Genomic DNA, 13224 nt, shown 5'->3' on the forward strand with positions numbered 1-13224 from the left:
ACAATTTTGGAGTTACCTCAACAAGGATGGTAAATAAGTTTTTGGGAAAATTACGTAAAGTTCCCCAACCTATAAACATGTTTTCAATATTATAATTTTTATAATATTCTTCTTATTATTTTAAAGAAACTTTATTGAGATAATTTTTTTTATAACTTATAATTTATGTATAATATTTAAATTAAAATATTAATTTAATTAATTTATATATAAAAATATTTATTTATATAAAATAATTACACTTTTAATTAAATTATGTTATTTGAATTAAAAGATTATATATATATATATATATATATATATATATATATATATATATATATATATATATATTTGGATTTCTGTCAAATCCAAGAAAAATATAAAGATTTAAAAGAACAAAATTAACAATGTTATTAGAAATTTTAATTTAACTTAATAAAAAAATTTTTTATTGGATACTCACCTCCATTTTAAATTAAAAAATTAAAATTCTTTTTATTATCCAAACAAGATATTTTCAAATTTATAAATTTTAAATTATAAATTTTAGGTCCAATATCTAAAATCTAAAATTTAGATCTAAATTCATGAATCTAAAAGCTAACTTCTTTTGCCGCCTTCTTTTCAAAAATGATAAAGTTTGATATGAAATTTGACAGTGACTTGGAGTTTGAATTGTATATCGAAAGAAAAAGAGAGTAGAGAAAAACTCAGACGAGTATGGTCTGAACGCTTGACAAAAGTGAAAATTGGACAAGATTGTGTGTAGGAAAAATGCTAAGGAAGTACGTGAAGATTGGTTCAAGACTAAGTACAGGGAAAATGCTAAGTGAAAATTGGATCAAGACTACAAAATTCTGAGAAAATGAAAAATGAAGTTCAAATTGACTAGAATCCGAATGAAGTTCAAAATGAAGTTCAAATGAAATTCTAACTCAAACTCACTCGATTTGCCATCTCTACTCGTGCGAATGAAATTTTAATCTTGAAAATTGAACCCTTAAAAATAATATAAAATAAAATAAACTAGCTTATTTTTTCACCTTTTTTGAAAAATGATAAATTTTGATTTGAAATCTAACAGTGGCTCTGAGTTTGAATTGCATATCAAAAGAAAAAACGAGTAAAAAAGTGATTATACGCAGGAAAAATGCTAAGGAAGTGAAGACTAGTTCAAGACTATGTACAGGTAAAATGATAAGAAAGTGAAGATTGGATCAACACGGCGTAGGAAAAAATGCTGAAAATTGGATCAAGACCATGTACAGGTAAAATGCTGAGAAAGTAAAAATTAGATCCAAACTAGAAAATGTAGAGAAATTGAAAATTGGATAAAACTAAGAATGACAATGGGTTGAGTATTCTCTTATAATTGATCAATCCCTATTGAAAGAAGCTTGAGTATTATATAATGAAGTTTGAGACAAGTTATGATTAAGCTTAGATTTTATACATTACGGGTACCCGTTACTCGAATATATTTATATAAATAAATAAATAAATAAACAAATATATATATATATATATAAATTTTTGAATATTTTATTTTAAATAAATATAATTTAAATATTTTATAAAATTATTAAAATTTAAAAGATAAATAATTAATAAATTTTTTTATATAAATTATTAACTAAAACATATAAAATCAAAAGGATTCAAGTAATATTTGAATAATGATAATTGAATTTTAAATTAGTGCAGATAGTTTAGAATAAATTATTGTTGAATTCAAAACGAATTTGATATTAAAATTATAAATTAAATTTAGATAAAATTATTAATTAAATTTAAATAAAGTGATTTTTAAGGACATATGTTGCTCACTCAAGACTGTGTACAAAGAAAAAAGTGAAAATTGGTTCAAGACAATGTACAGAGAAAAAGCTAAGAAAGTGTAAATTGGATCAAGACTGTACAGGGAAAATGCTAAAACTTATGCTTGGCCTTCGTTATTTCCTTTCAGATATTATTACTATTGCTTGGAATTTGACTTTTAATAATTTTTTAAAAAAATCTTCTTAAGATCGAAAAATAGAGTTTTTTAAGATTTGAAAAAATCTCCTAAAATATTACTTTAAAAATTAAGAGTTCTCCCAAACACAAATTTAAGATTTTTACAATTTAAAAACCTTCTCATTATCTTAAAATATTTCCTCAAAACAGAGGATAAAGGATTTCTTTTCTTTTCTTATTTTATCTTAAACTAAGGTTATATTATTTATTTATTTATTTATTTATATGATTGATTATTTGATATCAAAAATTATTAAAAAAAAATATCAAATTTAAAATTTAAATTTTAAAACTATAAATTACGAGAAAAATTTTTAAATAATAAATTAGCAATCAAATTAACAATAAAATTGATTCTGCTTAATTAAATTAGAAAAATGTATTGGATATCATTTAAATACAATCAATGAGACCCGAATAATGCTTCAACTGCTATCTTTGTACTTCCCTTGATTTTTATAATATCATGGTTGCCTCACCATAACAAAAATGTCTATAAGTAAAATAAATACATTATACGTTTATATTTATATTTTTTTTTTTGATAATTTTGTTAGAGCGACATTCTAATAAACACTTGCTTATAACAAAGGTTATAATTTGAAAATTAAATATTCTGAGCATTCACATGCGTAATAAAACTCCAGCTTAAAATTTTTAATGCATAAATCTGGCAATGAGGTTTCAAAAAAAGTTTCTTCTTGATATTTAAAGAAGTAGAAATTTAAAAAATTACAATAATAATAATAATAATAATAATAATAATAATAATAATAATAATAATAATAATAATAATAATAATAATAAAAGTCTAGATATTTCAATGTCCAAATATGTCTAACATGGAATATTTAAATATTTATTAAAATCAATAAAAGTTTACTTATTGTATTTTTATCAAAGACTAAGTACTATGATAGGCACCACGTGAAAAAATAAATAAATAATTATCTATTTCAAAGTACATACTCATTGTTAGGTACATATTAATGATTTCACTCAGAAATTGTATGACATGCTTATGGCTGTTAATCAAGAGTTGTGAACGAGTTATGAAAAGCATTCTCAATTATTTGCTATTTCAAGGATGTTGAACACCAAGTCAGAATATTATTTGTCCGAAAGATGCATTGGTGAACTCTGTCATTTTGTGAAAGAGTTGTTACCATTTGATAATGTTATAATGGACAACTTCTACAACCTAAAGAAGTTTGTCCAAGGCTCGGGACTACTGGTGGGGAAGATTCAATACTGCAACAACAATTGTATGATGTATACCAAACAATTGCATGTATGACATATTGGGGTGAATACAATGAATTAACAAGTTGCAAATTCTATTACCATCTTTGGTACACAAGGGACAGAAGAGGATCTGCTACACAAAACAAATGTCCCATATAAGAAGCTGTATTACATTTCATTCACTCCAAGGTTGTAAAGATTATATGCATTGAACAAAATGGCTAAGGAAATGAGATGGCACTCGGAGCATGAGACTAAAGATGGGGTATTGTGTCATTGCTTCAGATGTTCTTACTCAACTCAATTCAACTAAGTTTTTATTTCAAAAATTCGGGGTCGGCTATATGGATTCTCTTTTTTCACTCTAAATGATTTTGGGTTAAATCCTTGAAAATGTATAATACTTCTAGGTCATGTTGTACTACTCTCCTCGAAGTCAGTTTGGGTCTACCCCTTCTTTTCTTTCTATCCTCTAATCCAATGCGCTCTACTTGTCTAATTGGAGCCTCCGTATGTCTATGCTTCACATGACCAAACCACCTCAATCTCCCTTCTCTCAACTTATCTTTAATTGGCACCACTCCTACCTTTTCTCTAATACTCTTATTACAGACTTTATCTAGTCTAGTATGACCACTCATGCACCTTAACATTCTCATCTCTGCAACTCTTATCTTAGATACATATGACTCCTTCATTGCTCAACACTTGCTACTATATAACATGGCCAGTCGTATGGCTGTACGATAAAATTTTTCTTTTAACTTATTAGGAATCTTATAATCGCATAAAACTCTAGTGGCAAGTCTCTACTTCAACCATCCGGCTTTAATCCTATGACTAACATCCTTCTCACATCTCCTATCTACTTGAAGAATTGAGCCAAGATATCGAAAGTGATTACTTTGGGGTAATACCACTCCATCTAAACTAACTCCTTCCCTATCACCAGTTCGGCCTTCACTGAACTTGCAATGCATATATTATGTCTTTGTTCTACTTAACTTAAAGCCCTTTAACTCTAGAGTACTTCTCCAAAGCTCTAGCTTTTTATTGACTCCTTGCATCTCATCTATGAGAACTATATCACTCACAAACATCATGCACCATGGGATATTCTCTTATATATGTTTCGTTAATTCTATTAAGATATGTACCATAAATAGCTAAGATATGTGTATCTGTAGTGATTGTGTGAATATGTTTAGGTGATTATGTGAATATGTTCAGGTGCTAGGATCATAGCTATAATTATGTATTTAATTAGGATTGTATTTCCTATTGAGTTGTCCTGTATAGATTATAAATTGACATGGCTTGAGGGAATAATCAAGCTCTTCAATCATTCTCAATATTATTCTTCTGTTCTATTTTTCACATTCTCAATATTCTTCTTCTGTTCTATTTTTCACATGGTATCAAAGCCCTCGGTGGGTCTTATTTGAAATATGAAACAAAGTCCTCATAGCGAGGAACTTTCCCTCTTTTTCAGGTTACTTTCTGGGAGTCTGTGGCTGTCACAGCCTAGCCCAGTGGATTACTCAGCCTAGGATCGACCTCCCCACTGACCGCCGGTGAAAGACTTCAGTACACGCGCCTTCACGCATCGATCCTGATACTTGTTTCTCACTTTTTTATCACTACCTCTTCATACAGTAAGCTTTTCTGACGTATTTCTGAGCAACATTTCAGTGTGCTTCTCTTGCCAATATGTCTAAAATTGAGGAGTCCTCTAATACATCCTCCAATACAAGTTCTGAGATTCTCAAACCCATATTTTCTTCCATTGGTAATTCACCAGCTATTACTACTGTTAAGTTAGTAGGAAGTCAAAATTATATATCTTGGGCTGCATCAGTAGAATTATGGTTTATAGGGCAGGGGTATGATGACCACTTGGATAAAAATGCCATAGATATAGCTTTAACAAATAGACCTAATTGGACTAAAATTGAGACTCAATTATGTAGTCTCTTATGGCATTCTCTGGACCCAAAATTACTTAATATTTTTCAGTCTTGTAAAACCTGTTGCAAAGTCTGGACAAAGGCAAAAACCTTATATATAAATGATGTGAAGCATATTTATAAAGTAGTACCAGATATGGTTTATCTGCAGCAAAATCAACAAGATATGTCTAGTTATTTGGGACAGGTAGAATCACTGAAAGATGAATTTAATTCTATCATGCCATGTACTGATAATACTTTTAAGCAATAGCGGGACAAGTTCTTCATGGTTTTAGCATTGATTGGGCTAAGATCTGACCTTGATTCTGTTAGAGACCATATATTAACTAGTCTGGTTATTCTCACTCTAGAAGATGTGTCTGCTAGGCTTTTATACATCTCACTCAATAAGAATAATTTCTCCAAAATTGAATCTTCAGTTTTAGCTGCACAAAGTGGAAACCAACAGAGACAGGGTACTTATCAAAGAGGCAAGGGTAAAAGGCTCCATTGCACTTATTGTGATAAGAGTAATCACACTAAAGACACTTGTTGGGCCCTTCATGGTAGACCACCACGCCCCATTCAGTCAAATAATATGGGCTGATCAACCGTTCATATGGCTCAATCCAGTGAAAATGATATTCTTCCATTACCTGATGGAAAGGATCAGGTGTCAGATTCTATCCTATTAACTAGAGCTGATTACAAAGAGTATTTACAATATTAAATAACAAAACAACAATCTTCTAGTAGTGCTCATTCTAGTAATTCCTTTGCTTGTCTAACACAGTCTTCGCTCACTGGTCCATGGATCCTAGACTCTGGTGCTTCTGATCATATATTTAGTAACAAAAGTCTTTTTTTCATCTCTAGTTTCTCCTCTGGTTTTTTCTAAAGTTACTTTGGCTAATGGTTCACAAACTTTAGTTAAGGGCATAGCAGAAGTAAAAATCTTCTCATCTATTCCTTCAACCATAGTTTTGTTCACCCCAGAATGCCCATATAATTTAATCTCCATTGGTAAATTGACTAAAAATCTCAATTTTTCTGTCATCTTTACAGCTGACTCTATTATTGTGCAGGACCAGAATACAAGGAAGATGATTGGAGTAGGGTGTGAGTCACAAGGGTTGTACCATATTTCTACTTCAAATTCTCCAGTTGCTCTTGCCTCTACCACTTCCACTAATCTTCTTCACAATCGTTTAGGTCATCTGAGTCTTAACAAATTGCAAAAATTAGTTCCTAGTCTTTCTAATTTATCTTCTTTTGAATGTGAGTCCTATCAACTTGGGAAACAAAATTGTGTTTCCTTTCCCAAGCAAGTCAACAATAGAGTCCATGTTTGAAATTGTCCATTCAGACATTTGGGGTCCAAGTCATGTCAGTACAACTTTGGGATTTCACTATTTTGTTACTTTTATTGATGATTATTCTTGTTGCACTTGGTTATTTTTAATGAAAAGTCATTCAGAATTATTCTCTATATTTCAAAAATTCTCTACTAAAATACGTAATCAATTTGGTGTTTCTATTAAAATACTTCATAGTGACAATGCATAAGAATATTTGTCTAATCCCTTTACTCATTTCTTATCTTCTCAGGGTATTACTCACCAAACTTCATGTGCTTATACCCCTTAACAAAATGGGTTTGCCGAACGAAAGAATCGTTATCTAGTTGAGACTGCCCGCACTTTACTCATTCACCATAATGTTCCTCTTTGTTTTTAGGGAGATGCTATTCTTACTGCTTATTGCTTAATTAATTGAATGCCTTCTTCTGTTTTGCAGAATCAGAGTCCTCATTCTATTTTGTTTCCTGACCAAGATGCCCATCAGTTGTCCCTGCATATATTTGGTTGTATTTATTTTGTTCATGATCACACTCCTGGCAAAGACAAACTTCAACCCAAATTAATAAAATGTGTCTTTTTGGGATATTCTAGACTTCAAAAAGGTTACAAATACTACAATCCACTTACAAATAAATACTTTGTATTAGCCGATGTAACCTTCTTTGAAACATCTCTTTATTTTTCCTCCAACACTGCATCCAAGGTTCTTATTCCCACTGCCTTACCAGTTCCTACTCTTCCTCCACCACCAATCAGTCCACCACCTCTACATGTCTACTCACGTCGTCTTCATCCTCCCACTAACACCATTGATGCTCCTTTGCTTGATAAAGGTACAACATTGGCTCCTGGTGACTCTCGCCCTCCTTTATCTTCATCTATTCCGGTCTCGCCTTCAATAGACAATGCTACTCCTCCCATTACCATCCGAAAAGGTATTCGTTCATCACAAAATCCTCATCCTATTTATAATTTTGTGAGTTATCATCGTTTGTCTCCTTCCTACTATGCTTTTGTTACCACTTTGTCTAATGTATCTGTACCTAAGACTGTTAGGGAAGCTTTGGAACATCCAGGATGGTGTAATGCAATGGTTAAAGAGATGACTGCTCTCCATAACAATGGCACTTGGGATTTGGTGCCATTACCGAAGGGAAAAACTATTGTTAGCTGTCGATGGCTTTATACAGTCAAGGTGGGGCCTGATGGCTAGATTGATAAACTTAAAGCTCGCCTTATTGCAAAGGGCTATATTCAAATCTTTGGCCTCGATTACAGTGATACCTTCTCTCCCATGGCTAAGATTGCCTCAATTTTCCTTCTTATTTCCTTAGCTGGCATCCATCACTAGCCACTTCATCAACTGGATATCAAAAATGCCTTTTTACATGGTGAGCTAGCTGAGGATGTTTATACGAAGCAACCACTAGGGTTTGTTGCTTAGGGGGAGTCTGGTTTGGTGTGTCGCCTACAGCATTCTTTATATGGCTTAAAACAATCTCCGAGAGCATGGTTTGGACGATTCAGTACTGTAGTCCAACAATTTGGAATGTCTCAGAGTGAAGCTAACCATTCAGTATTTTTCCGCCATAATGGCCATGATAAGTGCATTTATCTCGTTGTTTATACTGATGACATTGTTATTACAGGAAATGATCATGTTGGGATCTCAAAACTCAAACAACACTTGTCCAGTCATTTTTAGACTAAGGATCTTGGGAAGCTAAAGTATTTCTTAGGGATTGAAGTGGTGCAATCCAAGACAGGTATCTCCATTTCTCAAAGGAAATATGCTTTAGATATACTGACAGAGACAGGTATTTTAGATTGTAGACACACAGATACTCCTATAGATCCAAATGTCATACTTGTTCCTAGACTGGGGGAGCCATTGGAGGTTCCTGGTAGATACCGGAGATTAGTTGGAAAACTCAATTATCTTATAATCACACGCCCAGACATCTCATTTGCTGTAAGTGTGGTCAGTCAGTTCCTTCAATCACCATGTAGTAGTCATTGGGATGTAGTTATTTGGATACTGAGATATATTAAAGGAGCACCAGGACAAGGCCTATTATATGAAGACAGGGGTCATTCATAGATTATTGGTTACTCAGATGTAGATTGGGCAGGTTCTCCTTCAGATAGATGGTCTACTTCATGATATTGCATTATGATTGAAGGTAATTTGATTTCTTGGAAAAGTAAGAAGCAAGATGTGGTTACAAGGTCAAGTGTAAAAACAGAATATCGAGCTATGGCTTTGGCAACTTGTGAACTTATATGGTTGAAACAACTTCTCCAAGAGTTGAAGTATGGGGAACTTGAACAAATGAAGCTAATCTATGACAATCAAGCTACACTTCACATTGCCTCTAATCCAGTGTTTCATAAGAGAACAAAACATGTGGAGGTGGATTTATTAGTGCACAATTTGTTAATTTTACACCCATCACATTTAGTGTTTCTAGGGTATCTTTATGCCTAATTCAGTTGATTAAAGTATAATTATCTATTAGGTGTTAATAGTATGCCCTAGAGCATATCATTTAGTATTTATCTTGTACATGTTTTATTAATAAAAGGCATTTTCACTTTTCCGTTGACATAATATATTTATGTGTAATAGAAAAGGTCCATTAATATTTTGTTAGAAATCCTATTCTTAAGTTGTTAAGAATATGAGTGACAGTATTTCTAGCACAAAGTCTCATAAATTGATTCACAATTGAGGATACTTCATAATAAGGATATAACTTATCCAGAAAGATTATAATCATGTTTGTTCCCAAGTTATTTATATGTGATGTAAAAAAAATGGAATGGTGAGTCTCATGCAATATAACAAACATGATAGGCACTTATACATGACAAGTAAGTTGAACCTGTGACATTTATGACAAGCACATGGAGTTTACTCTTATCAATGTATTGTCATAAATCATATTAGTGCATATAATCTTTAGACCTGAGATAGCACAGTTATCTTGTATATAGGTGGTTTGAATTTGATACTGCTTTCATACTTGTACTGTGTATGGGTATATGGGCATGTGTTGGCTCCTACTACTTATATATGGAGGTAGGTGATGATCAAGATGGAATCTGTTACCCTAAGTAAATAGGGATAAAATCCTATGTTCATTTAATTGTTCTTGATGTTTCAAGTTCCTGGCTAGGACAGATAGATTTAATCAGAAAAGAGTTTCTGATGAGAAAATCTTTTTAATCAAGAACTGGAATTAAAAAGAACATAATATTCATAGCAACTGGGGGTTTGACATAAACCATGACTCCAGCTCGAATTGGGATTTTGTAACAGAGAGATTCTAGTGCATGTTAACATATGATTATAGGCTCATTTAAGGTAAACCTTATTACTGATTGGGTGGCCGTGGCATGCTATGCTAGGTGTTAACCATGGTCTATGAGGTGCATAAAATGATTTAGAGAAATCATTTATGGTAAGAAAGAGTTCTGATGATATTAAGAGTTGATATCATGTCTCATTGCCAATTAGTGATGAGCCTAGTAAGTCACACACATACACAAGTAATCACCAAATTAAATATGATTTAATTAATTAATTAAAGAGTTTAATTGATTAATTAAATAGGTTTGGTTTGCAATTAGATTGCAAAGTCCCTAGCATGGCTTGAAACCAAATCTAGGTTATTGGATGTATAGTATAAGTTAAATTTATATTTAAAGTGTTTAAATATGAATTTAATTATGATGAATTAATTAATAGAGATTAATTAATTAATTTATATTTGATATAAATTGATTAGAAGAAGAGAAATAATTATTTTGGGTTGAGAACTCAAAATTAAGACACAGGGGTATTTTGGTCATTTCACAAGGTGACATGTGGCACCATGAGATGGTGACACATGGCACTACACATAAGCTTGCAATATGTCTTTTAATCATGTAAGATGATCAAAGTCAAGATTAAATATAGGTTTGACACTTGGCACAATGTGATTGAGTCAATTAAACCTAGAACCAATCAGAAGGTGACATGTGGCAAGGGTTTTAAGTGGTGACCTAGCTATATAAGGGAAAGGATGAAATAACAAAATACAATATGCTCATTCATCCAAAGGTGCTGCCACCCTTGCCTTACTCTCCCTCTCATCTTCTTCATCTCTCATCAATTCAAAGAGATTTGCCAACAATCTCTTGAATTAAAAATACTAGAAATCATTTCTTGTGTCCTGTATACATCTGTAATCTCTCAAAAAGCACAACCTGATTTTCTAATTAATTGAAAAAACTTTAAAAGCTGTTCAAGGGGCTGCCATTAGTGATCTTGGTGTGGACAAGCTAGAGGGACAACATCTGGTGTCCTAGGCGCATCCCAAAAGTGCCAAACACACTGCAGTGCATCAAAAAGATTAGTGCACTTGTTCTTGATCCAATCTAGGGTTCTAATAAATTAATCTATTAATTCTAAAATCTTAAATGGCAAATGTAGATCCAAAATATATTAAAAGAATCTTGCATGATGCATGTGACCCTAGATGAAAATTTTTTTAATTCAATGATCTAAACTTATGTTTTTCATGCTTCCGCTCATTCAATTGGTATTAGAGCCACTATATTTGCTATTTAGATTGTTGATTATATGATTTAATTGTGTGATTTGATCATGAGATGATTGTTTTATTGCTGGTTAGACTAACAAAGGTGGCGGCTTGAGGAAGAACACCATGGTGCACATGGTTTGATCCTTTCAACCATGCGCATGGCTGTTTGGGTTTTTTTGTGGGCTTGGTTCCAAGGTCCATAATGAGGCCCATGACTAATTAAAGTGTTTAATTAGGAGTTTTAATCACACAATTAAATTTTAATTCAAATCTGAATTTTTAAATTTGTTTGAATGTGATTCAAATCTAAGTTTTTAAATTTGTTTAAATGTGATTCAAATCTGAATTTTTAAATTTGTTTGAATGTGATTCAAATCTAAATTTTTAAATTTGTTTGAATCATATTCAAATCTGGATTTTTAAGTTGAATATAAGATATTCAATTTAATTTAAGTATGTATGTTTTATTTAATTATTAAATAGTGATATACATGATGGATGATCATGGATAATAAAAGACTAATGTGATTGGATTTATTTCTTTTATGTTTCTTTGGGTTGTAAATTAATTAATTTATTTTAATTTATTTTGGGCATGTATTATAAAGGTTGTAATATTTTTGGGTTGTAATTTCACTTATTTAGTTCTTGTAAATTCGCCTTAGTATGCCAAGGATTACTATGTAATTGGATTGCAAGAAGATCAAGGAGGTCAAGAGCATTAGTGGGACCAGTGGGAGGAATTCAAGATCAAGTGTTGATTATGTACTCCTTCAGCAACTCTTGTAATATGAATGAATAAAATGCACCTAGGAATGCCCTGATTCAATTCTTGGTGGCTCCGAGTACATCTGAAGGAGTCCAATCTCCAAAGGAGTAAAGTTTAGATTCGGATTCGGATTCAAATTTCGAAAATGAAACCATGGCTCCTGATCTAAACCAACAACCTTTGTGTATTCAATACCCTGCTTTAAATGTTGCTTTTGAGTTAAAATTTGGACTAATCCATTTGTTGCCTAAGTTTCATGGTCTTGCAGGTTAGGATCCACACAAGCATTTAAAAGAATTTCATGTTGAGTGTTCCAACATGAAACCTCAAAGAGTTTCAAAGGATCAGATCAAGCTTCGGGCTTTCCCTTTCTCACTAGAAGGCACAGCTAAGGATTGGTTGTATTGCCTTCCTTTCGGATCTGTCAACTCATGGAATGGGATGAAGCAGATATTTTTGGAGAAGTATTTTCCTGTTTCTAGTGCTACCAACATAAGAAAAGAAATTTGTGGAATCCGGCAGTACAATAGAGAGTGCTTATATGAGTACTAGGAGAGATTTAAGAAGCTGTGTGCAAGCTGTCCCCATCATCAAATAAGTGAGCAGCTTTTGATTTAGTATTTCTATGAGGGACTTCTACCAATGGACTGCAGTATGATAGATGCTGCTAGTGGAGGAGCTTTGGTTAATAAGACACCTGAAGAGGCAAGGAGGCTGATTGCTTACATGGCAGCAAATTCTCAATAGTTTGGAATGAGAATGGATCACTCGCCCATGAAGGTTAATGAGGTAAATACATCTAACCTTGAGAAACAGATTTCTGATTTAACTTCTTTGGTAAAGCAGTTGGCTACAGGAAAAATGCAAACTGTTAAGGTATGTGGAATTTGTTTGGGTTCGGGTCATGCTACTGATATGTGTCCTGCGTTACAAGAGGATGAATCAATGCAACATGTTAATGCAGTAGGAAATTATGGACATCCAAAACATAGGTATGATCTATTTTCCAATACTTATAATCCAGGATGGCGAGATCATCCCAATCTGAGTTATGGGATCAACTGGTGCAAAACTGATACCAGCAGCAAAGACCACAAGTGAATCAACCATAACCGCAACCACTTCCACCTCCCTCAAATCAAGGTATGTCACTTGATGAAATTGTTAAGGCTTTGGCTAACAATACCCAACAGTTTCAACAGGAGACCAAAAATAGCATTCAAAACATAGAAAGGTAGATTGGTCAGTTAGCCTCATCTATGAGTAAGCTGGAAGCTCAAGGTTCTAGAAAGCTCCCATCACAAACAGTC

At 32.5% G+C, this 13224-nt stretch overlaps 1 non-coding gene across 1 annotated transcript; it reads right to left on the bottom strand.

Moving 5' to 3' along the window:
- Window positions 1–12403: 12403 nt before the first annotated feature.
- Window positions 12404–12510, bottom strand: LOC131171580 (small nucleolar RNA R71). Its single transcript, XR_009142240.1, has one exon. It is a non-coding gene; the product is annotated as a small nucleolar RNA R71 (small nucleolar RNA).
- Between the last annotated feature and the right edge of the window lie 714 nt (window positions 12511–13224).

This window comes from Hevea brasiliensis, chromosome 12 (genome assembly GCF_030052815.1).
Source record: "Hevea brasiliensis isolate MT/VB/25A 57/8 chromosome 12, ASM3005281v1, whole genome shotgun sequence".
Lineage (NCBI taxonomy): Eukaryota > Viridiplantae > Streptophyta > Magnoliopsida > Malpighiales > Euphorbiaceae > Hevea > Hevea brasiliensis.